Here is a 25,573-nt window from a genome sequence, read left to right as displayed (position 1 = left end):
TACCTTTCAGAAAGTGGTCGATTTTCTGTTTCTAGAATTGTTGCTGTTTTTATCTTCAATCTCCTGTTGGATTTGTAGGTGTTCAGAATGGTTTGATAAGCTATCTAGTTGATCTCCTGCTACCTGATGTCATCTCAACCTGCTACTTCTCCACCGTCTTGACTCCTCCTCCCTCTCTTGTTATCTTTGTTAAAGAACTCAACTTTCCAGAGATACAAGGAAATTAAAAACTGGTTTATATATAGGGGTAGTATTGAATAAGGAAAAGGGTTACCTTGAAACTTATATCTATATGTATAATTAAATCATATACATATAGATTATAAATATAATCTATATGTATAATTTAAAAAAGAAAAAGAAGCAAAGGTATATGTATGAAAAAAGTTCAAGTTAAAAAGTTATTATGGAATATTGTGTATTAAATCTTAAGCTATAATGGTAAGTAGGTTAAAAAAATTAGAAGAACAAGAATGGTGAGAAAGAACTTTAAAAAAGAAGAAAGAAGAAAGAAAAGTTGTATCTTTGAAATATACAGATTTTTGAGCAATACCAGGAGCTTAATATATTGTCTTCTCCTGATGTTGAGGTTTTACGCTTTTATGGGGACCCTATGGTAGTTGTACTCTTGTTCTTTTGACTTGTCTTCTGGGGGAGGTGTCTGCCATGTTATTTTTCACCCCAAGCAGTCAACCTTGCTTGGGCTGAGTCACCCAACCCCCTATCAAGAGGCCGGGCACTGTGGAAACTGTTTTTTCATGCTTTTGTTCTCTGGAGGTTTTTGTTCTTTGGCAGCTTTTTGTGGCTTTTTGGAGGGTTAGTGGAAAGTACATTGTCCACACCCAGACCTGCTCCTCAGAGAGAAGCCTCAGTGTGCTCCCCTCTGTGTGTCCCAGACAACCCAGCTCTCCCCTCAGAAAAAAATCCGCTGATCAGTGCAACTGCTCACAGGCAGTGCAAATCCCCAGCCACCATCTCAGTGGTCGCCCAAGAACCCTGCTTGTCTCTGCATCCCTGGTGCAACTAAAACTGTGAGGGATATTGGTCCAGGCAAGGCTGAACCTGGGTGGCTGCCATTGTTGGGAGTGCTGTCTAGAGTCCACTCCCATGCCAGAAATGCTCAGATCCTGCAGCAGCGCATATTGTGTAAAACTGTGGCCTGAGGGACCCCAACTGGCTTTCATGCTGGGTTCTCTCAGGTATGGGCTGGGTGTGCACAGACCTGGGGGCTGTGTAGATCATGGAAGGCTCTGGGCCCAGAGACTGCCGGAGCGTGCCCACACTGGACTCTTTCCGACATGGGCAGGAGTGTGCCCAGCCTAAGTGCTGGTGCAAGCTGCAGAAAGTCATAGGATCAGGAACCAGAGACTGGAGCCCCCCTCCAGGCTCTCCCTGACATATGTGGTCACCAGCAGTGACCATCCTGGGACTGTGGGCTTAAGCCCGTGTCCTTGACAGCCCAACTGCCCCAGTTGCCCCTTAAGATCTTTGGCTCTTTTTGAGTGCTTTTAACCAGACTTCAAGTTAATGCTGGTCCCCACTCACAGGGCACTTTCATATTGTGGTACTACTTTCCAATGGGTCGCTTCTGGTGGCTTGCTCCCCATCCAATATCAGTCTGAGTCTTCCCATTACACTTTATCTCTCCACTAATGACCTTCTTCCCCTGTAAAGATTCAGAAGTGTATAATCTTACATCTCAGGCTGATGTTATGGGTGTTCAGAGTGTTCTGGTAGATATTTAGCTCACTTTAGGGGACTGGTTGAAAAAGAGACTCGTACTTCTCCGCCATCTTGCTCCTCCTCCCCTGCTTCCATGTATTTTTTATCATTCTTCTTTCATTTCCAGGCCACCCATTCATTCTTTAGTAGGATGCTCTTTAACCTTCATGTATTTATGGTCCTTCCACTTTTTCATCTTTTAAGAACGAAATTCTGATTACATTGTTTTTATTTTTCATCCATACATCTGAAAAGCATATAATATTTGTCTGCTATATTTTCTTATTAACACAGAATGTATTATTTGTTTCAGAGGTACAGGTTTACATTTCTTGCAACTCTTGTTTAGTATTCATGAACTCCTTTAGGTTTTGTTTGTCTTTGGAGACTCTTTATCTCTATGTTTTGAATGACCACCTTATTGAATAAAGTATTACTGGGTGCTTATTTTTCCCATTTAGCACATTGAATATATTATACCACTCATTTCGAGCCTGCCAGGTCTTCATGGACAGGTCTGCTGTTAACCTTTTGTGTCTACCTTTATAGATTAAAGACCTTTTTTCCCTAGCTGCTTTCAGAATTATCTCTTTATATTTGTGTTTTGCAAGTTTCACTATGATATGTTGTAATGTTGTCCTGTTTTTGTTTATTTTTAGGGGTTTCTCTGTGCCTCTTGGACTTGAATGCCTGTTTCCTTCCCCAGATTAAACAAGTTCTCAGCTATAATTTCAAATAAACCTTCCACCCCTTTTTTCTGTTCTTCTTACGGGATTCTTATGATAAAGATATTATTTCTCTTTGTGAAAGGACCAAGTTCCCTGAATCTAGCCTCATAATCTAATATTATTCTTTCCCTCTCCTTCACAGCTTCTTTATTTTCCATAATTTTACCTTTATATCACCTATATTCTCCACTGCTTCTACAATCTTCATTGTGATTATAACAAGTCAAGTTTGCGTTTCAGTTACAGCATTTATTTTAGCCTGACTAGATTATAGGTCTTTTACCTCTGCAGCAAGGGTTTCTCTTGCTTTTTTTCAGGTCTAGTTAGCAGTCTTATCACTGTTTTATTCTAAATTATTTTTCACATATATTGCTTATATCTGTTGTCAGCAAATCCTTGGCTGTGATACCTTTCTGATCTTTCTTTTGGGAAAAATTCTTCCATCTTGTTATTTTGGCAAAGATTTTTTTTTTTATCTTTCATGTGTTATCAAATCTTCTTATGTTTCCTGCACCTCAGAGTAACACTATATTAAAAAAAGAGGTCATACACTGTCCAGAGCCTGGAACTTCAGGAAGTGTTTCTGGGGTATGCTGTGCTCACTTTGCTGTTACATATTGTCTGCTCTTTTCCAGTGGCCAGTCCTCTGCAGAATTCCTCTTTGCTTGCTGTGGGAAGAGTTTGGTCCTTAATCCAGGTATACGTTGATTTCTTTGTTAAAATGAACCTGGAAAAAAAGAAAGAAAAGAAAGAGAGAGAAAGAAAAAGACTGATCTCCAGAAAAGTCTGATCCAGACAGAAAGAGAGAGAAGGAAAAGGAAAAGATATTTTTTTTAAAAAAAGCAGGTAATTAAAAGGCTTTAAACCTATAGTTAAGATTCTTTCATCGTCTTAACTATAGGAAACAAACTAAGTGTTGCTGGATGGGAGGTAATTAGGTGATTGGCATTAAGTAGGGCATGTGATATGATGAGCACTGGGTGTTGTATGCAACTTATGAATTATTGAACTCTATCTGAAACTAATGATGTACTATGTGTTGTCTAATTAAACTTAAATTAAATTTTTTTAAAATTAAAGATTTTTTATTTTTTATTTAACAGAGAGGGAGATCACAAGTAGGCAGAGAGGAAGGCATAGAAAGAAGGGGAAGCAGGCTCTGTGCTGTGCAGAGATCCCGATGTGGGGCTCGATCCCAGGTGATGAGATCATGACCTGAGCTGAAGGTAGAGGCTTAACCCATTGAGACACCCAGGAGCCCAAAATAATTTTTTTAATTTTTTTAATTATTATTTTTATTATGATATGTCAGTCACCATATAGTACAGTGTTCCATGATTCATTGTTTACATATAACACCCAGTGCTCCATGCAATACATGCCCTCCTTAATACCCATCAGGTCTTAACTAATATCAAAAGATTGAGATTATTCCCTGTATATTCTCAGACAACAATGCTCTGAAACTGGAACTCAATCACAAGAAAAGGTTTTGAAGGAATTCAAAAATTGGAACCTAAAGACCATCATTTTCAAGAATGTTTGGGCCAACCAGGGAACAAAGGGACTTAAAAAATTCATGGAAGTCAATGAAGCATATTGGTCCAAAACCTATGGGATATAGCAAAGGTGGTCCTAAGGGTGAAATATATAGCTACCCAAGCCTCACTCAAAAAAAAAAAAAAAAAAAAAAAAGAACAGAAATTTTTATTTTTTTTCACTTTTTTTTAATTTCTTTTTGGCATAACCATATTCATTGTTTTTGCAACACACCTAGTGCTCCATGCAATATGTGCCCTCCCTATTACCCAGCACCTGGTTTCCCCAACCTCCCACCCCTGCCAGTTCAGTTCAAAATACTCAGGTTGTTTTTCAGAGTCCATAGTCTTTCATGGTTCACATTCCCTTTTAATTTCCATCAAGTCCCTTCTCTTCTCCATCTCCCCATTTCCTCCATGTTCTTTGTTATACTCCAAAATAAATGAAATCATATGATACTTGAATCTCTCTGTTTGACTTATTTCACTGAGCACGATCTCTTCCAGTCCTGTCCATGTTGCTACAAAAGTTGGGTATTCATCCTTTCTGATGGAGGCATGATACTCCATTGTGTATATGGACCACATCTTCCTTATCCATTCGTCCAATGAAGGGCATCTTGGTTCTTTCCACAGTTTGATGACCGGGGCCAATGCTGCTATAAACATTGGGGTACAGATGGCCCTATTTATGACTACATCTGTAACTTTGGGGTAAATACCCAGTAGTGCAATTGCAGGGTCATAGGGAAGCTCTATTTTTAATTTCTTGAGGAATCCACACTGTTCTCCAAAGTGGCTGCACTAACTTGCATTCCCACCAAGAGTCTAAAAGGGTTCCCCTTTCTCCACATCCTCTCCAACACACATTGTTTCCTTTCTTGCTAATTTTGGCCATTCTAACTGGTGTAAGGTGATATCTCAATGTGGTTTTAATTTGAATCTCCCTTATAGCTAGTGATGATGAACACTTTTTCATGTGTCTGTTAGCCATTTCTATGTCTTCATTGGAGAAGTGTCTGTTCATATTTTCTGCCCATTTCTTGATCTGATTATCTGTTTTGTGTGTGTTGAGTTTGAGGAGTTCTTTATAGATCCTGGATAACAACCTTTTGTCTGTACTGTCATTTGCAAATATCTTCTCCCATTCCGTGGGTTGCCTCTTTGTTTTGTTGACTGTTGCTTTTGCTGTGAAGAAGCTTTTGATCTTGATGAAGTCCCAAAAGTTCATTTTCACTTTTGTTTCCTTGGCCTTTGGAGACATATCTTGAAAGAAGTTGCTGTGGCTGATATAGAAGAGGTTACTATCTATGTTCTCCTCTAGGATTCTGATGGATTCCTGCCTCACATTGAGGTCTTTTATCCATTTCGAGTTTATGTTTGTGTACGGTATAAGAGAATGTTTGAGTTTCATTCCTCTACATATACCTGTCCAATTTTCCCATCACCATTTATTGAAGAGACTGTCTTTTTTCCACTGTATACTTTTTCCTGTTGTGTCGAAGATGATTTGACCATAGAGTTCAGGGTCCATATCTGGGTTCTCCACTCTGTTCCACTGGTCTATGTGTCTGTTTTTATGCCAGTACCATGCTGTCTTGGTGATCACAGCTTTGTAGTATAGCTTGAAATCAGGTAACGTGATACTGACAGTTTTGTTTCTGTTTTTCAACATTTCCTTAGCAATTCGGGGTCTCTTCTGATTCCATACAAATTTTAGGATTATTTGCTCCAGCTCTTTGAAAAATACCGGTGGAATTTTGATTGGAATGGTATTAAAAGTATAGATTGCTCTAGGCAGTATAGACATTTTAACAATGTTTATTCTTCTGATCCAACAGCATGGAATGGTCTTCCATCTTTTAGCGTCTTCTTCAATTTCGTTCATGAGTGTTCTGTAGTTCCTCGAGTACAGATCCTTTACTTCTTTGGTTAGGTTTATTCCCAGGTATCTTATGGTCCTTGGTGCTATAGTAAATGGAATCAATTCTATAATTTCCCTTTCTGTAATGTTCATTGTTATTGTATAAGAAAGCCACTGATTTCTGTACATTGACTTTGTATCCTGCCACGTTACTGAATTGCTGTATGAGTTCTAGTAGTTTGGGGGTGGAGTCTTTGGGGTTTTCCATATAAAGAATCATGTCATCTGCGAAGAGAGAGAGTTTGACTTTTTCATTGCCAATTTGGTTACATTTTATTTCTCTTTGTTGTCTGATTACCGTTGCTAGGACTTCTAATACTATGTTGAACAAGAGTGGTAAGAGTGGGCATCCTTGTTGTGTTCCTGATCTCAACAGGAAGGCTGCAAGCTTTTTCCCATTGAGGATGATATTTGCTGTGGGTCTTTCATAAATAGATTTTATGAAGTTCAGGAATGTTTCCTCTATCCCTATACTTTGGAGTGTTTTAATCATGAATGGATGCTGGATTTTGTCAAATGCTTTTTCTGCATCCAATGAGAGGACCATGTGGTTCTTCTCTCTTCTCTTATTGATTTGTTCTATCACATTGATTGATTTGTGAATGTTGAACCATCCTTGTATCCCAGAGATGAATCCCACCTGGTCATGGTGGATAATCTTTTTAATGTGCTGTTGGATCCTGTTTGCTAGGATCTTATTGAGAATCTTAGCATCCATATTCATCAGGGATATTGGTCTGAAGTTCTCCTTTTAGATAGGGTCTTTGCCTGGTTTGGGGATCAGGGTAATGCTGGCTTCATCAAAAGAGTCTGGAAGTTTTCCTTCTGCTTCAATTTTTTGGAACAGCTTCAGGAGAATTGGTGTTGTTTCTTCTTTGAAAGTTTGGTAGAATTCCCCAGGGAATCTGTCAGGTCCTGGGCTCTTGTTTTTTGGGTAGGTTTTTGATCACTGCTTCAATCTCGTTACTAGATATCGGTCTATTCAGGTTGTCAATTTCTTCCTGGTTCAATTTTTGGGAGTTTATAGGTTTCCAGGAATGCATCCATTTCATCTAGGTTGCTTAGCTTATTGGCATATAACTGTTGGTAATAATTTCTGATGATTGTTTCTACTTCCTTGGTGTTCATTGTTATCTCTCCCTTTTCATTCACAATTTTATTAAATTGGGCTTTCTCTCTTTTCTTTTGGATTAGTGTGGCCAATGGTTTATTGATCTTATTGATTCTTTCAAAAAACCAGCTTCTAGTTTCATTGATACATTCTACTGTATCTCTGGTTTCTAACTCATTGATCTCCACTCTAATCTTGATTATTTCCTTCTTATGTGTGGCTGTTTGATTTGTTATTGATTCTCCAGTTGTTTAAGGTGTAGAGAGAGCTGGTGTATTCTGGATTTTTCAATTTTTTTGAGGGAGGCTTAGATGGCTATGTATTTCCCCCTTAGAACCGCCTTTGCTGTATCCCATAGGTTTTGGACCGAAGTGTCTTCATTCTCATTGGTTTCCATGAATAAAAACAGAAAATTTTAAAAATCTTTTAAAAAGCTAGAAGCCTGATTTCCAAGAAAAATATGGGAAAATAAAGAAAAATAATAAAAAAAATAGAAGCCTGATAAAGAGACAATAGAGAAAAGGAAATGAAAAAAAAAAATCCAAGAAACAAATATGCTATAATTCTAATTCAAAAAAAAATAAAAAGAAGAAGAAAGAAAAGGTAGAAAGAAAGAAAGAAGAAAATAATCGGGAAAAAAAATACAGCCTGGTCCTATTTCTATCAGATTTTAAGGGGACACTGAATTATGATCAGTTGATTTGGTGCATGTGGAGTGCTTCCTGTGCTGCACTGGCTGAGAATCAATCCCATCCCAGTAAAAATGTACTGACCAAGCATAGGAGGCCGCAGTTTGATGTAATTGGCTCCCACCTCTACTGGGATCTGCTCTGTTACTCTCTGAGGCCTGACTGGTTTGTGGCAAGGGTAAAATGGCACCGCACTCTTTCATCTCTAGAGAGTGTATCTCACACAACTCACTGTTCAGGAAGCCCTCACTGAAAAACAAGGGCCATCATCATGCCCAGTGCCACAACTTTCTTGCATTTTATCTTTGTGTGCTGACTTGGATTCAAAACCCCAAATCACTGCGCAGATCCACTCCCTTCTTTGGATTTGAGTCTTTATGTGCCATTACTAGTGTCCTATGTCCCAGAAAAACAGCCCCATGCCTGCACAGTGCGTGGAGTCTATGGTGTGCCCCCTGAAAAAGCAGCGACCAGGTTATCCACTCTCTGCATGTGCCTCTGCCCCTCCTAATGAAAGGCTGATTTCTAGTACCTGCAGGGTCTTTTGCCCTTGGAGAGTCAATATACCCTCTAACATGTACTCCAGGAATGGAAACAATCTCTCCCATTGTGACCCAGGAGTTCCCTACACCACTTCGTGCTCTCCAGCCAAGCATCCTCCTTCTCCCCAGCAGTGCACACCATAGCTCCACTCTGGCAAAAGTCATGCACTTCCAAATCCTCAGAGACTGAGCTCCATACACTGTTTGCAAAAAACCTGCCACACTCAGTTCCTCTGACTCCCCAGTCTGTGGTCTGGAGAGGTTTTCATCTTGTGCAAACCTGAAACTGCATTTTCTTAACCCATCTCTCTTGCTCTCCCTTTTCTCTCCCTATGGAAAGGATTCCTTCACTTCTGTGGCATTCATACACCTCACAGCTGCCACACTTTCTCCTTCCAACCATTGAAATACTTCTTTCAATCTTCAGGTTGATTTCTTGTTTGTTCCAATTGGTCTGATCTCAAAACAACTGTGTTCAAGGACTGAAGAAAGCCAAAGGCCCCCCTACTTCTCCTTCTTAACTCATCCCCCCAATACTGTTGTTCATTAACTTTCATACTAGATTGAAGTGATCATAATCCACCATATTATATTACTAGAGTATTCTGAATCTGACTACATACTTGCTCTTACCAGTTGTATATTTTTCATATGTTTTCATGTTACATGTTGAGGAGGGACCCTTGTGGTTGGTGTCCACAAACATATCCACCAGGCAAAAGCTAGTGTTTAGTGTTCATGGATCTCTGTAGGAGATCTATAGAAGTTGTGCTGGCCATTAGTTCCTTTAGTAACAAAGGAGTTGAAGGGGTCTTCTGAAGAGGAGGCCACTGTAAACTGTGGTTTTTCCTGCTGCAAGTCTGATACTTGTCGTCTTTACTACCTAACCATCTCTGAATGTCTTAGCTTTGCTAATTTCTGGGTGGAAAGAAACCAAAGCTGGTTCTTGCAGTGGCCAGAAAAACTGGGGAAGCTATTACTCATTCCATTCTCCTTTTTCCCACTAGAAGAATTCCTTTTACCTGATATGTTCTTTCTTGGTGAAGAGCAATGATGACTGGGAAATAACATGATCCAGGAAAAATGAAGCTGTTCTTTTTTTTTTTTTTTTTTTTTTTGGTGATCATTCTCAAGTTTTTTATCCTATTCTGTTGCTAAATTTTCTCAAGTGGACTCTAGTGCTCTCTAGAGGTACTTTTCTTCATAGACAGTTGTCTAATTACTGATCCTTACAAGCAGACAAAGCTATGGTCTCCTAAATGGCTATGATGGTGACCTTCTGTGTATAGTAAAATTATAACTGTTTATGCACAGACACAAATATATTTATCTTCTCTATATTAAACATGATAAAAAACATAAATTTAACTTTTATTAGTAGTGTTTCAGTAGCTTATCTGACATAGAAATAACCCAACACTGAGTGAATATGTATTCCTTAACTTACCACAACTAAGGTCGGAAATGAGCAAAAATATTTTGGAACCAATTTTTAGACAGATATAACACCAATCAACTAGCCCAACATATTGTTATCTGTTTTCTATTTTTTTAATTTTAAAAATGTTATTTACTTATTTTGTCAGAGAGAGAGAGAGCACAAGCAGAGGGAGTGGTAGGCAGAAGGAGAAGCTGGATCCCTGATGAGCAAGGAGCTCAGTGAGGCACTCAATCCCAGCATACTGGAATCATGACCTGAGCCAAAGGCAGATGCTTAACTGACTGAGCCACCAGGCGTCCCTCTGTTTTCCATTTTAAACCTTATTTTGGTAGGAAATTGGGGTAGAACAAAAATGTATGCTGACGGGGCACCTGTGTGTCTCAGTTGGTTAAAGCCTCTGCCATTGGCTCAGGTCATGATCCTAGGGTCCTGGGATCAAGCCTCACATCAGGCTTTCTGCTCAGCAGGAAGCCAGCTTCCTCCTCTCTCTCTGCCGGCTTGTGATCTCTGCCTGTGAAATAAATAAATAAAATCTTTGAAAAAAAAAGTATGCTGACATTATAGGTAATGTTGATAATTTGGAAGACACAGCTGTTTTTTATTAAAACAACAGTATTAAACTAATATTATTATCCAAAGAGATTTTCCAACTCATATTCACTTGAAAAGTATTTGTGTTTCTTCCTCTATTTCTTATAGTTTTAAGAATATTTTACTTACTTATGGAGCATAAGGAATAACATGGAGGACATTAGAAGGAAAGGAAAAGTGAATTGTGGGAAATCAGAGGGGGACAAAAACCATGAGAGACTATGGACTCTGAGAATCAAACTGAGGGTTTTGGAAGGGAAGGGAGGGGGGTTAGGTGAACCTGGTGGTGGGTATTAAGGAGGGCATGTATTGGATGGAGAACTGGATGTGGTGCATAAACAATCAATCTTGGAACACTAAAAATATAAAATTAAATTTAAAAAAGAATATTTAATGTTTTTAAGTTCTCATTTATCTCTAAGTCGATTTATGTTTTTATGGATAGATTTCACTGAATTTATTTTTCTTACTTTTTTTAATATTTTATTTATTTGACAGAGAGAGACACAGTGAGAGAAGGAACACAGCAGAGGGAGTGGGAGAGGGAGAAGCAGGCTCCCTGTGGAGCATCGAGCCCAATGCGGGGCTCCATGCAGAGATCAATCCCATGACTCTGGGATCATGACCTGAGCCAAAGGCAGACACTTAGGAACTGATCCACCCAGGTGCCCCTATTTTCTTTTACTTTAAATTCAGTTAGCCAAGGGCACCTGTGTTGCTCAGTCAGTTAGGTGTTTGCCTTTAGCTCAAGTCATGATCCGGGGTCCTGGGATCAGACCCTGCATTGGGATCCCTGCTCAGTGAGGAGTCTGCTTCTCCCTCTTCCTCTGCCCCTCCCCCTCTGCTCATGTTCTGTATCTCACCCTCTCTCTCAAATAAATAAAAGCTTCTAAGAATAAATTCAATTAGCCAACATATCATTAGTTTTAGATGTAGCATTCAAGAGCCCATCAGTTGCATATATCACCCAGTGCTCAAGCTTCTGCTCAACCAAGGAAACAATTAAAAAAAAAAAAACTAAACTAAACTAAAAGGCAACCTATGGAATGGGAGAAGATATTTGTAAATGACACATCAGATAAATAGCTAGTATCCAAGATCTATAAATAACCTATTAAACCCAACACCCAAAAGAAACAAAGAATCCAGTCAAGAAATGGGCAGAAGGGGGCGCCTGGGTGGCTCAGTGGGTTAAAGCCTCTGCCTTTCACTCAGGTCATGATCCCAGGGTCCTGGGATCGAGCCCCACGTCAGGCTCTCTGCTTGGCGGGGAGCCTGCTTCCTCCTCTCTCTCTCTCTGCCTGCCTCTCTCCCTACTTGTGATCTCTATCTGTCAAATAAATAAATAAATAAATAAATCTTAAAAAAAAAAGAAATGGGCAGAAGACATGAACAGACATTTCTCAAAAAAAAAGACATACAAATGACCAACAGACACATGAAAAAATGCTCAACATCACTTGCCATTAGGGAAATACAAATCAAAACCATGATGAGATACCAGTCAGAATAGCTAGACTTAACAAGTTAGGAAACAACAAATACTGGTGAGGATGTGGAGAAAGGGAATCCTTTTCCACCATTGGTGGGAATACAAGCTTGAACAGCCATTCTGGAAAATGGTATGCAGGTTTCTCAAGAGATTAAAAATAAAGCTACCTATGATGCAGCAATTGCAGTACTAGGTATTTACCACAAAGATACAAATTTATTGATCCAAAGGGTCACCTGCTCTCCAATATTTATAGAAGTAATGTCCACATAGCCAAAGTGTGGAAAGAGCTGAGATGTCCATCAACAGATGAATTAATAGAAATGATGTGGTGTGTGTTCCACACATGATGGGATATTACTTAGCCATCAGAAGGGATGAATACTTACCATTTACATTGATGTGTATGGAACTGGAGGATATTATGCTGAGTGAAATAAGTCAATCAGAGACAATTATCATATGGTTTCACTCATATGTGGAATATAAGAAACAGCACAGAGGATCATCGGGTAAGGGAGGGAAAACAGAATGGGAAGTCATCAGAGAGGGAGAAAAAGCACAATAGACCCATAACTGTAGGAAACAAACAGGGCTGCTGAAGGGGAGGTGGGAGGGGCATGGGGTAATTGGATCAATTTAAATAAGTCTTTTTTTTTTAAGGTTGACTTTTATTTTTTTAAGATTTTATTTATTTATTTGACAGAGAGAAATCACAAGAGAGGCAGGCAGAGAGAGAGGAAGGGAAGCAGGCTCTCTGCTGAGCAGAGAGCCCGATGTGGGACTCGATCCCAGGATCCTGAGATCATGACCTGAGCTGAAGGCAGCGGCTTAACCCACTGAGCCACCCAGGCGCCCATAAATAAGTCTTCTTTAAGGGATTTTATGAATCACATTGGCTACACCATCTGGAGGCAGACAAAACAAAACATACAGATAACATACATACAACCATACATACATGTACATTCATACAGATGCAGAGATCTTATAACATTCATTATAAAGTTTTAACCATTAATCAGGAAACAAAGTAATATAAAACTCACTGATTTATATAAAATAGTTGACTCTCACATTACTCAACTTTATATTTTCATCTAAGTAGTGTTTCTGTCCAATATGGGACAAGATAACATTTTCTATTAAATACAAAGATTAGTGCTTTTTACCCATATTTGTAAAGAAAATTTTTAAGGTTTTATTTTGTCATGATATGTAAACTTGTAGATGCTATGCCCTACCTCTGAGGCTGAAGAGACATCTAGTGGCAGTTTAAAAGTGTCCAAAGTTCCTTAAGTGGACAAAATATTCAGTCTAATTTTAATTAGCTCTTTTCTTTTTTTATTCACAAGTAGTCGCTTTTGGTGAACATTTGATTCCTTGAGGGGCTCCCATAAGGTATGCAGCCTAAAGTTAAAGTGACTGTAGGGACCAGAGGGGTTGGAGTGGGAAGGGAAAAGTCTGGCAGAGACATCCAGAGAGGGTAGGAATTTGAAGGGGGAACATAGCAAAGGATTAAATGGAGTGATGGGAAGAATAGAGGTGGTAAACAGATGAGTGGAAGCAATGGAAAGGTAGAGATTCTCAGAGGATTCAGGTAGGGGAGATTGCACGGTTTCCAAAGAGCCCACAAAGTTCAAAATTATCCTCAGCAAAATTATACAAACAAGAAGTGGGTAAGCAGAGCTACCAAAACATATAATGAGCAGGGATTCATGAAAAGGGTTTCAATCAACTTAGAAGTTCCCAATGGAAAATCAACCTCAGATAAAGAGTATGAAAAATTTTCTCAGAGAGCCAGAAAAAAATTCCAGAGCAGGAGTGAGGTGGTGAACTCTACTCAAAGAACTAGGAGAAAAACCTTCCAGCCCAGGAGTAAGGTAATAAACACCAACCAAAATGAAGAGCCAAAAGAAAAACTTCTGCCTAAAGAGTCAAGGACTAATCCCCAGTCAAGACAGAGAGCCAGAAAGAAGGACTTCCACCTCAGTTTTCTATAAATAATCACAAAGGATATCATAAAAGGTGGATATAAAATATAATATATATTTAAATGAGGAGGTGAGAGGAGAAAAAAATGGGTTCAAAATTGAATGACCATTAACTTAATATAGAGCGCTATATGTAGAAGAGGTTATATACAAGCTTAATGATAACCATATATCAAAACACACTAATAAAAATGCAAAGAATAAAGAGAAAGAAACCCAAATATATCACTAAAAAAAATCAGCAAAACACGAAAGAGAGAAAGACAAGAAAGGATCAGACAGAATCTTCAAAAACGCCCACAAAACAAGTAATAATATGTCAATAAATACCTATCCATCAGTAAGTACTTTAAAAAAATTACTTTGAGTGTAAATGAACTACATGCTCCAATCAAAACACATACGGTGATGCAATGGATTTTTTTTAAAAAAGACCCATTTATATGATGCCTATAAGAGACTCAGTTTAGACCTAAAGTCGCCTGCAGATGGATAGTGATAGGATGGAAAAATGTAACATGTAAATGGAATTCAAAAGAAAGTCAGAAAATAAATACTTATACTGGACAAAACAGACTTTAAGACAAACACTGTAATAAGAGAGAATGGAGGACACTACACAAGCATTAAGGAGACAATCCAACAAAAAGATATAACAATTGCAAATATTTATGTACATGATATAGGAGTACCTAAATACACACAAGAGTTAATAACAAACATAAAGGAACTAATCAATAATGGTGCGATAATAAGAGGGGATTTTAACACCCCGCTTAATGGGGTGGAAACATTGGACACATCATCTAAGAAAAACACCAACAAGGCAACAATGGCTTTGGACGGCACACTGGACAAGATGGATTTAATAGATACATTCAGAATATTCCAACCTAAGCCAGGAGAATACACATTATTTTCAGGCACACACAGAACACTCTCCAGAATAGAGATCACACATTAACCCAAAAAACAAACATCGACAAGTTCAAGATTGAAATCGTATCATGCATATTTTCTGACCACAACGTTATGAAACTAGATGTCAAATACAAGAAAAATTTGGAAAGACCACAAATACATGGAGGTTAAATAACAAGCTACTAGACAATGAATGGGTCAAATGGGATATCAAAAAAGAAATTTTAATAGTATAAGGAACACCCTTCCAAATAGCTAAAATTAACATCACAAGAAACAGCAGGTGTTGGTGCTGATGTGGAGTAAAAGAAACACGTGTAACCTCTTGGTAGGAATGCAAACTGGTGCAGCCACTGTGGAAAACAGTATGGAGGTTACTCAAAAAAGTTAAAAATAGAACTACCTTACAATCTAGCAATTGTGCTACTGGATATTTACCCAAAGAATATAAGAACACTAATTCAAAAGGATACATGTACCCTTATCTTTATAGAAGCATTATTTATAATAACCAAGATATGGAAGCAGCCCAAGAGTCCATCAATTGAGGAATGGATAAAGAAGGTGTGATATATATATATATATATATATATATATATATATATATATATATTTCAGAAATAAAAAATAATGAAATCTTGTTGTTTACAAGAACATGGATGGAGTTAGAGAGTATAATGTTAAATGAAAGAAGTCAACAGAAGACAGACAAATGCTATATGATTTCACTCATATGTGGAATTTAAGAAACACAAGCAAACAAAGTGAAAATAAGAGAGAGACAAAGTAAGAAACAAATTATGCATTATAGAAAACAAATCTGATGGTTACCAGAGTGGAGGTGGGGGGGGGGATGGGTCAAATAGGTTATGGGGATTAAAGTGTTCACTTGTCTTAATGAGCACAGGGTGATGTACGAAGTGTTGAAGTACCATACTGTACACCCGAAACCAATATAACACTGTATGTTAACTAATTGAAATTAAAATTTTAAAAAACAACAACAAAAATAAATGGAACCAAATGAAAATGAAAGCTCAAATATCAAAAACCTCTGTGATGCAGTGAAAGCAGATCTAAGAGGGAAATTTATAGCAATACAGGCCTATATCAAGAAGCAACAAAAATCTCTGTCTCTGTCTCTCTCTCTCTCTCACACACACACACACACACAAGCAGGAGGAGGAGCAAGATGGCAGAGAAGTGGGAGACCCTGTTTCAACTGGTCCCCTGAATTGAGCTAAACTCCTACCAGAATGCTCTGAACACACATGAAATCAGCCTAAGGTGTAAAATTAAACACTTCTGGATCACTACAGGGACAGAAGATCATGAGTGGAGAGGTATAGTGGAGTGGGAGTGTTCAGACTGATACCAGGGGATAAACAGAAGGGGGAAGGAGCCATCAGAAAAGACCCATTGGAATATAATACCCCAATACAAAAGTGCCCTGGGATTGGGACCAGCATTAACTTCCAGTGTGGGTAAAAACACCCAAAAAGAACAAAGGGTCTTAAGGGACAATTGGTGGAATAGGGCAGCCACAGGCATGGACCTAAGCCCATGGTCCCATGGTGGTCACAGCCGGCACACACCTGTGTCTGACAGAGCCCAGCACAGGCCCCAGGCAGAGATCCCTGGGCTGGTAGTCTTCCATGACCTGTGCCACTACTGGGGCTAGGCATACCCCTGACTGTGCCTGAGAGAGCCTGGTGCAAGCATCAGTCAGTGGTCCCTGGGCCCACAGCCTATCGTTGCCTATACCCCTGCCTGGGTTTCAGCACACCTGGCATGGGCGTGGGTTCCAGACAGCAGTCCCAACAATGGCAGCCACCTGGATCAGGCTCACAAGGACCAATATCGCTTGTGGTTTTAGTGGCACCTGGGAGCAGAGACAAGAGGGGCCTCAGGCAACCACTGAGATGGTGGCTGGGAGTGTGCACCACCTGTGGGAGGTTGCACTGTTCAGTGGAGTTTCAGAGGGGAAGACTGTGTGTTCTGGACCATCCAGAGGGGACAAGGCTACAGCCTCTCTCTGGGGCAGAAGTCTGGGTGCAGACAGTTTACTTTGCTCTGACCCTCCAAAAAGCCACCTAAAGCCACCAAAGAATAAAAACCTTAAAGAACAGTTTCCACAGAGCCCAGCCCCTTGATGGGGGGCAGGAGGACTGGATCCAGGCAAGACTGCCTGAAAAACAACACAGCAGGCCCCTCCCCCAGAAAGCCAGACAAAAAAAAAAAGAAAGAACAACCACTACAGGGTCCCGATAAAATTGTAAAACCCCAATATCAGGGGAGAAGAAGATATTAAGCTACCGGAATTGCCTGAAAACTCGACTATTTCATAGCTACAATTTTATTTTTAATTCATTCCCACTATTCTCATTTGTTTTAATTTTTTTACTTTTTAAAATCTATTTACCATCACAATGAGAGGTTCAATACAACAAATTACATAACGACCTTTTAACTTGAACTTTTTTGATACATATACCAGTGTTTTTCTTTTGCTTTCCTATTTTTTTAATATTCATATAGAGATGAGCTTCAAGGTAATTCTCTTTCCCCAGTCAATACTACCCCTATATATAAACCAGATTTAAACCCCTTTTATCTCTGGAAAGTTGAGTCCTGCAACAAAGATATCAAGATACACCCAAGAAGAATCAAAATAAACTTCCTCGACCACACTGAGGCTTTATAACCAACTCCCATCTTTTTCTACTGTCAGTGTTTCTGTGTATTTGTTTTTGTTCTGGTAGTATATGAATCTTATACTTGGGGTTTTTTTGGCTGGGTTCTATTTTCTTGTAATTTACTTTTTTGTTCTTTTTGCTTGTCCGTTTTTGTTTGTATACCTTATAAATCTTACATTTGGGTCCATTCAGGCTGTGTCTTCTCTTTTATTTTATTTTTTTTCTGTCTCTGTCTCTGTCTCTGTCTCTCTCTCTCTCTCTCTCTTTTTCTTTTTTCTTTCTTTTTAGTGGGGACTCTTGATTACTCAGAAGCCTTCCAGGGTGCACCTTGCCTGGATCACGATTGATGCATTCAGCTACATCCCCTCAACCATCTTTCACCAAAATGACTAGGAGGAGGAATGCCCAACAGAGGAAAAATTCAGAGACTGCTCCCTCTCCATCAGAGCTATTGGATACAGACATAAACAGTGTCAGAAAGGGAATTCAGGCAAACAATTATCTAGGCAATGCCTAGGTTGGAGAAAACCATTAATGACAACATAGAATCAATCACGGCACAAGTGAAAGCCACCAGGGAAGTAATTAAAAATGCTATCAATGAGTTCCAATCTAATCTAAATTCTATAGCAGCTAGAGTAACTGAAGCAGAAGATAGAATTAGTGATCTACAAGACAAATTTATAGAGAAAAAGGATCAGGAGGACACCAGGAAAAAATAGCTTAGAAGCCATGAAAACAGAATTAGGCAAATAAATGATGCCACGAAATATTAGAATGTCTGAAGTATTAGAATCCCTGAGGAGGTGGAGAAGGAAAGAAGACTAGAGGATATAGTTAAACAAATTCTCCACGAAAATTTTCTGAATCTGGGGAATGGAACCAGCCTTCATGTCCTAGAGGAAGAAAGGTTTTCCCCCAAGATCAGAGAATCTAGAAAAACCTTGAGACACCTGATTGTGAAAATGATGAATCATAATTTTAAACAGGAGATCTTGAGAGCAGCTAGGGGGAAGAGATTCCTTATGTACAGAGGAAACCCCATCAGAATAACGTCAGACCTGTCCACAGAAACCACAGAAACCTCGCAAGCTAGGGGGAATAGATTCCCTATGTACAGAGGAAACCCCGTCAGAATAATGTCAGATCTGTCCACAGAAACCTCGCAAGCCAGAAAGGGCTGGCAAGACATATTCAGGGCAATAAAAAAAAAAAGAAGAAGAACATGCAACCAAGAATACTTTATCCAGCAAGGCTGACATTCAAAATGGATGGAGAGATAAAGAGTTTCCAAGACCAGCAAAGTTTAAAAGAGTATGTGGCCACCAAACCGGCACTACAAAAAAAAAAAAAAAAAAAATATATATATATATATATATATGTATATATATATATATATATTAAGGAGTGTTCTATAAAAGAAGAAAGAACCCAAGAGTGACATAGAACAGAAATTTACAGAGACAATCTATAGAAACAAGGACTTCACGGGAAACATGATGTGAATAAAAACATGTTTCAAAAATCACTCTCAATGTGAACAGCTTAAATGCTCCCATAAAATGGTACAGGGTTACAGATTGGATGAAACAACAGAACCTGTCCATATGCTGTCTACAAAAGAAATGTTTAGAAAGTAAAGATACATCCAAACTGAAAGTAAAGGGACTCAGAAGCATTATTCATGCCAAAGGGACTCAAAAGAAAGTTGGAGTACCTGGATTCCTAGGAGAAATTGACATACTGATCCTAAAATTCAAATGGAATTGAGAGGGACTCCAAATTAAAAAAAAAAAAATCTTGAAAAAGACAAAGGAAACAAAGTGAAAATGAATTTCTGGGACTTCATCAAGATCAAAACCTTCTGCACAGCAAAAGAAACAGTCAACAAAACAAAGAGACAACCCAAGGAATGGAGAAGATATTCAAAAACAACACTACCCTAGTGTTCATAGCAGCAATGGCCACAGTCGCCAAACTGTGGAAAGAACCAAGATGCCCTTCAACAGATGAATGGATAAAGAAGATGTGGTCCATATATACTATGGAGTATTATGCTTCCATTAGAAAGGATGAATGCCCAACTTTTGTATCAACATGGACAGGACTGGAAGAGATTATGCTAAGTGAAATAAATCAATCAGAGAGAATCAAATATCATATGGTTTTCCTTATTTGTGAAGCATAAGTAATAATATAGCGGACATGGTGAGATGGTGAAAAGTGAGTTGGCAGAAATTGGAGGGGGAGACGAACCAGGAGAGACTGTGGACTCTGGGAAACAAACTGAGGGTTTGGGAAAAGATAGGGGTGGGGGGTTGGGTAAGCCTGGTGGTGGGTATTATGGAGGCACATACTGCATGGAGCCCTGTGTGTGGTGCAGAAACAATGAATTCAGGAACCCTGAAAAGAAATTTTTAAAAATTTTAAAACTTAAAAATAAGAGAGACTATGGACTCTGAAAAACAATCTGAGGGTTTTGAAGGAGCGGGGGGGAGGAGGATGGGGGAGCCAGGTGGTGGGTATTAAAGAGAGCACATATTGCATGGAGCACTGGGTGTGGTGCAAAAACAATGAATTCTGTTATGCTGAAAAGAAATTTTTAAAAAACTTAAAAAATAAAAGGAACTAGAAAGTCAACAACAAATTGAGAAAACCACCCACTTAAGAAGGGAAATAATCAAGATTAGAGCAGAGATCAAGGTGATAAAAACTAGAGATACAGCAGAAAACATCAAAGAAACTAGAAGCTGTTTTTTTGAAAGAATCAATAAGATCAACAAACCCTTGGCCAAACTAATCCAAAAGAAAAGAAAGAGAACCCAAATTAATAAAATTGTGAATGAAAAGGGAAAGATCATGACTAACAACAAGGAAATAGAAACAATCATCAGAAATTATAATCAACAGTTATATGCCAATAAATAAAGTATCCTAGACGAAATGCAGGCATGCCTGGTAACCACTAAACTTCCAAAACTGAATCAGGAAGAAATTGACAACCTGAATAGACCAATTTCTAGTAAAAAGATTGAAGAGCGGTCAAAAATTTCCCAAAACACAAGAGCCCAGGACCTGACGGATTTCATGGGGAAATCTACCAAACATTCAAGGAAGTAGTAATACCTATTCTCCTGAAGCTGTTTCAAAAAACTGAAGCAGAAGGAAAACTCCCACACTCTTTTTGTGAAGCCAGCATTACACTGATCCTCAAACCAGGCAAATAACCCACCAAACAGAAGAATTTCAGAGCAATATCCCTAATGAATATGGATGTTAAGATTCTCAACAAGATCCTAGGTAATAGGATCCAAAACTACATTAAAAAGATTATCCAGAGGAGAAGGAAGTTGAGGGAAATTGGAAGGGAAGGCGAACCATAAGAGACTATGGACTCTGAAAAACAACCTGAGGGTTTTGAAGGGGCGGGGGTGGGAGGTTGAGGGAACCAGGTGGTGGGGTAGTAGGGAGGGCACGTATTGCATGGAGCACGGGGTGTTGTGCAAAAACAATGAATACTGTTTTGCTGAAAAAATAAATTAATTAATTTAAAAAAAAGATTATCCAGGAGTGCTAGGGTGGCTCAGTCGCTTGGGCCTCTGCCTTTGGCTCAGGTCATGGTCCTAGGGTCCTGGGATGGAGCCCCACATCCGGCTCTCTGCTCAGCAGGGAGCCTCCTTCCCCCTTTTTCTCTGCCTGCCTCTCTGCCTACTTGTGATCTCTGTTTGTCAAATAAATAAATAAAATCTTGAGAAAAAAAAATAAGATCATCCAACATGACCAGGTGGGATTTGTACATGGGATGCAGGGGCGATTCAATATTGCAAAGCAATAAATGTGATAGAACAAATCAATAAGAGAAGAGAGAAGAACCACATAGTCCTCTCAATGGATGCAGAAAAACCATTGGACAAATACAGCATTCATTCTAATCAAAGTGCTTCAAAGTATAGGGACAGAGAGAACATTCCTCAACTACATAAAATCTATCTCTGAAAAACCCACAGCAAATATCATCCTCATGGGAAAAGCTGACAGTCTACCCTTTGAGACCAGGAGCATGACAAGGATGTCCACACTCGCCATTCTTGTTCAATATAGTACTAGAACTCCTAACAACTGCAATCAAACAACAAAGAGAAATAAAATGTACTCAAATGGCAATGAAGAAGACAAACTCTCTCTCTTCGCAGATGACATGATACCTTATATGGAAATCATAAAACTACTAGAACTCATACAGCAATTCAGTAACGTGGCAGGAGATGAAATTAATGTACAGAAATCATTTGCTTTCTAATACAATAACAATGAAAATACAGAAAGGGAAATTAGAGAATTGATTTCATTTACTATAGCACCAAGAACAATAAGATACCTGGGAATGAACCTAACCAAAGAGGTAAGGGATCTGTACTTCAGGAACTACAGAACACCCATGAAAGAAATTGAAGAAGACACAAAAAGATGGAAGACCACTCCATGCTCATGGATCAGAAGAATAAACATTGTTAAAATGTCTGTACTGCCTAGAGAAATCTATACTTTCAATGCCATTCTGATCAAAATTCCACTGGCACTTTTCAGAGAGCTAGAGCAAACAATCCTAAAATTTGTATGGAACCAGAAGAGACCCCAAATTTCTAAGGAAATGTTGGAAAAGAACAACAAAACTGGGAACATCACGTTGCCTGATTTCAAGCTTTACTAGGAAGCTCTGATCACCATGACAGCATGGTATTGGCACAAAAACAGACACATAGACCAGTGGAACAGAGTAGAGAGCCCAGATATGGACACTCAACTTTATGGTCAACAAATGTTCTGCAAAGCAGGAAAAAATATACAGTGGGGAAAAGACAGTCTCTTCAATAATTGGTGCTGGGAAAATTGGACAGCTATGTTAGAAGCATGAAACTCCACCATTTACTTACACCATACACAAAAATAAACAGGAAATTGATAAAAGACCCTTTTTATTTTATTTGAGCAAAGAAAGGCAGGAGTATATCAAAATCCTAGAGGAGAACATAGGCAGTAACCTCTTTGACAATGGCCACAGCAACTTCTTTCAAGACATGTCTCCAAAGGCAAAGGAAACAAAAGTGAAAATGAAATTTTCGGAATATATCAAGATCATAAGCTTCTGCACAGCAAAGGAAACAGTCATCAAAACAAAGTAGCAGCCCATGGAATGGAGAAGATATTCACAAATGACAGTACAGACAAAGGGCTGATATCCAAGATCTATAAAGAACTCCACAAACTCAACAAACACAAAACAGATAATCACGTCAAAAATAATGTGCAGAAGACATGAACAGACACTTCTCCAAAGAATACATATAAATGGCTAACAGACACATTAAAAAATAATCATCATATTTAGCCATCAGAGAGATTAAAATCAAAACCACATTGAAATAACAACTTATACCAGTTCAAATGGCCAAAACTAACAAGAGAGTAAACAACAATTGTTGGAGAGGATGTGAAGGGGGAACCCTCTTACACTGTTGGTGGAAATGCAATTTGGTGCAGCCACTTTGGAAAACAGTGTGGGAATTCCTTAAGAAATTAAAAATAGAGCTTCCCTATGATCTTGCAATTGCACCACTGGGTATTTACCCCAAAGATACAGATGTAGTGAAAAGAAAGGCCATCTGCATCCCAATGTTCATAGCAGCCATGGCCAAAGTCACCAAACTGTGGAAAAAACCAAGATGCCCTTCAACAGATGAATGGATAAAGAAGATGTGGTCCATATATACTGTGGAGTATTATGCCTCCATCAGAAAGGATAAATACTCAACTTTTGTGTCAACACGGACTTGACTGGAAGAGATTATGCTAAGTGAAATAAGTCAAGCAGAGAGAATGAAATATCATATGGTTTTTCTTATTTGTGGAGCATAAAGAATAACACACAGGACATGGGGAGATGGAGAGAAGAAATGAGTTGGGGGAAATTGGAGGGGAGACAAACCATGAGAGACAGTGGACTCTGAGAAACATACTGAGGGATTTGGAGGGGAGTAGGGTGGGAGGTTGGGTGAGCCTGGTAGTGGATATTATGAAGGGCATGTATTGCATGGAGCACTGGGTGTGGTGCCTAAACAATGAATTCTGGACCACTAAAAAGAAATTAAAGCAAAAACAAAAACAAAAACAACCATCACAACAGATATGCAAACATCTATAAGAGAATATTATGAAAAAGTGTATGCTCAAAAAAGAAAAAGTGTATGCCAGAAAATTGCAACCACTTAGAAGAAATGGATAATTTCCTAGAAACATAATCTACCAAGAATGAAACAGGAAGAAATAGAAAATTTGAACAGACTGATAACTAGGAGGAAAATTCAGTCAGTAATCAAAAAATCAAAGTCCAGGACTTGTTGTCTTCACAGGTGAATTTTACCAAACACTTAAAGAAGAGTTACTACTTATTCTTCTCAAACTATTCCAACAAGTAGTAAAGGAAAGAAATCTTCCAAATTCACTCTATGAGGCAAGCATTTTCCTGATACCAAAGATACAAAAGAAAGCTACAGGCCAATATCCCTGATGAATATAGATGCAAAAGTTCTTAATAAAATAGTAACCATCCAAACTCAATAATACATTAAAATATCATTCGCCACAATCAAATGTGTTTTATTTGAGTTGTCAGTGTGGTTCAATATTCACTAATCAATCAACATCTTACATCATATCAATAAAAGAAAAGATAGGAATCATATGATCATTTCAATAGATCAGAAAAAAGCATTTGTCAAATACAACATCCATTCATGATAAAAAGCCCTCCACAAAGAAGTTTTAGAAGGAACACACCTCAAAACAATAAAGACCATATCTGAAAAACCCAAAACTAACAACATCTTCAATAGAGAAAAGCTGAGAATGTTTCTTCTAAGGTCAGGAAGAAGACAAGGATGTCTATTTTCACCACTTTTATTCAACATAGTAGTGGAAATCCCAGTCATAGCAATCAGAGAACAATAAAAGGCATCCAAATGAGTAAGGAAGAAGTAAAACTTTACTGATTGCACATGACAAGACACTATATATAGAAAACCTAAAAGACTCCATCAAAAAACTGCTAGACTAGGGAGCCTGCTTCCTCCTCTCTCTCTCTCTGCCTGCCTCTCTCCCTACTTGTGATCTCTATCTGTCAAATACATAAATAAAATCTTAAAAAAAACTGCTAGACTTTCTAAATGAATTCAGTATAGTTGTAGGATACAAAATCAATGTACATAAATGTGTTGCATTTTTATATATCACTAATTGAAACTGCAGAAAGAGAGATTAAGAAAATAATATGTGAAATTTAAGAAACAAAACAAATTAGCAGAGGAAAATAAGAGACAAGCTAAGAAACAGATTCATAACTATAGGGAGCAAATTGATGGTTACCAGAATAGAGGTGGGTGGGAGAATGAGAGAAAAAGGTGATGAGGATTAAAGAGTACACTTTTCATGATAAACCCTGAGAAATATATAGAATTGTCCAATCACATATTGTACACCTGAAACTAATAAAACACTATGTTAACTATGCCGGAATTAATATTAAAAACTTAATAAAATACTCTTCTTTGGAGATCTTATTAAAAATAAAGGGTAATATTGTGATGTGGATTATAAATAAAAATTATATACTATCTGAATAAAAAAATAAAAATAAAAAAGGGTATTCTTCTGTTTTGGGATGCAGTATTGTGAATATATTTGTTAGATTCATCTGGTCTAATGTGTCATTCAAAGCCACTGTATCTTTGTTATTTTCCTATCTGGAAGATCTATCCGTTGATATAATTTTGGTGTCTTCATCTGTTTCTACTGATGTCAAAGTTCATACTATTACTGTGTTACTATAGATTTTTTTCCTTTATATGTGTTAATAGTCGCTTTATTTATTTGGGTGTTCCCACATTGGGTACATAAATATTTACAACTGTTTCTTCCTGTTTGACTATTGTGATTATCATTATGTAGTGTCTTTCTTTGTTTCTTGTTACAATACTTGTTTTAAAGTCTATTTTTTCCAGTATTGCTACCCAGCTTTCCTTTCACTTCCATTTGCATGATAAATATTTTTTTCTATCATTTTGATTTCAGTCTGCATGTGTCAATAGGCCTAAAGTGAATTGGTTGAAATCAGGATATAGATGTGTC

General features: G+C 38.3%; 1 pseudogene; it reads left to right on the top strand.

Annotated features, from left to right (window-relative positions):
- Positions 1-25,573, top strand: part of LOC123934643 — a 150,958-nt pseudogene that overhangs the window by 54,631 nt on the left and 70,754 nt on the right.

This window comes from Meles meles, chromosome X, assembly GCF_922984935.1.
Source record: "Meles meles chromosome X, mMelMel3.1 paternal haplotype, whole genome shotgun sequence".
In the NCBI taxonomy this organism is placed as follows: domain Eukaryota; kingdom Metazoa; phylum Chordata; class Mammalia; order Carnivora; family Mustelidae; genus Meles; species Meles meles.
The sequence above is the reverse complement of the archived record's forward strand: the minus strand, read 5'-3'. Positions and strand labels throughout refer to the sequence as shown.